Source organism: Protobothrops mucrosquamatus, unplaced genomic scaffold (genome assembly GCF_001527695.2).
Source record: "Protobothrops mucrosquamatus isolate PMUCROS unplaced genomic scaffold, P.Mucros_1.0 scaffold242, whole genome shotgun sequence".
NCBI classification, from domain to species: domain Eukaryota; kingdom Metazoa; phylum Chordata; class Lepidosauria; order Squamata; family Viperidae; genus Protobothrops; species Protobothrops mucrosquamatus.
The window spans coordinates 528045-529416 of NW_015386592.1; the positions used below are offsets into that span (position 1 = coordinate 528045).

General features: G+C 46.0%; 1 protein-coding gene across 2 annotated transcripts in view; it reads right to left on the reverse strand.

Moving 5' to 3' along the window:
- The window catches only part of LOC107286058 (mucin-2), a 61029-nt gene that overhangs the window by 23840 nt on the left and 35817 nt on the right, over nucleotides 1–1372 (reverse strand). The window lies entirely within an intron of this gene.

The following is a 1372-nucleotide window of genomic DNA, read 5'->3' on the forward strand; positions in this document are numbered from 1 at the left end:
GGTTGAAGTGAACTTGGTGTAGAAGGCTGGGAAGTAGGATGAGTGGTCACAATAACAAGTGGAGTGCTAGATTGAGGGGGTGATGTTTTTGTTTGGGTAGATGGCATTGTCTCTGCAGTGGTGGTAGTAGTAATAGGCATTGATGTTGTGGACACAAGAGTTGACAATGGAGTAGAAAGAGTTGTGGTTATCTGCTTTCCTGTTGTTACTTCTGCATTTGTGGACAACGAGGTGGTTCTTTGGATGGCGATCGGAGCAGTGGAGATAATTCCAGAGGTGACTAGTCGTGTTGATTGTGGAGTAGTAAGGGTAGTGGTTGTTTGCTTTCCTGTTGTTACTGCTGTACTTGTGGATACTAGGGGTGTGCTTGGAATGGTAATCGCAGTGGAGATAATTCCAGAGGTGACTAGTCGTGTTGATTGTGGAGTAGGAAGGGTTGTGGTTGTTTGTTTTCCTGTTGTTACTGCTGTACTTGTGGTTACTAGGGGTGTGCTTGGACTGGTGGTTGATGCAGTGGAGATAATTCCAGAGGTGACTAGTCGTGTTGACATTGGAGTAGAAGTGGTAGTGGTTGTTTGCTTTCCTGTTGTTACTGCTGTACTTGTGGATACTAGGGGTGTGCTTGGAGTGGTGGTCGATGCAGTGGAGATAATGCCAGAGGTGACTGGTCGTGTTGATGGTGGAGTAGGAAGGGTTGTGGTTGTTTGCTTTCCTGTTGTTACTGCTGTACTTGTGCTTACCGGGGGTGTGCTTGGACTGGTGGTCAATATTGTGTGTGGTAGCGTGGATGCACTGGATGTTGAGGAAGAGTATAGAATTTTGGCTGATGTAGGTTTGGCAGTTACTGCTGTTGTGACTGCTTGGCAATGGCTATAATCACAACACAGGAATTGCACCTGGTAGTTGACACATTTATATGGTTTCTGTTTCTGTTTTTCATGTTCGCACACTAGTCCAACCTCTAGATTGCACTGGAAACTCTGCACCGGGGCAGGATTCCTAGTGTGTGCATAGTCCTTTGCCTGGCATTTAATGTCTTTGGGATGCTCACAAACCAGTCCACGTGCTCGTATGTCTTCAAAGCGCTCAAAATCACCATCAGGGCTAGTGTTTGGATTGTGGTCATCAAACCATTGGGTCCATTGGCATTTAGGTTGGCAAGATGTGGATGTGGGTTGAAGTGAACTTGGTGTAGAAGGCTGGGAAGTAGGATGAGTGGTCACAATAACAAGTGGAGTGCTAGATTGAGGGGGTGATGTTTTTGTTTGGGTAGATGGCATTGTCTCTGCAGTGGTGGTAGTAGTAATAGGCATTGATGTTGTGGACACAAGAGTTGACAATGGAGTAGAAAGAGTTGTGGTTATCTGCTTTC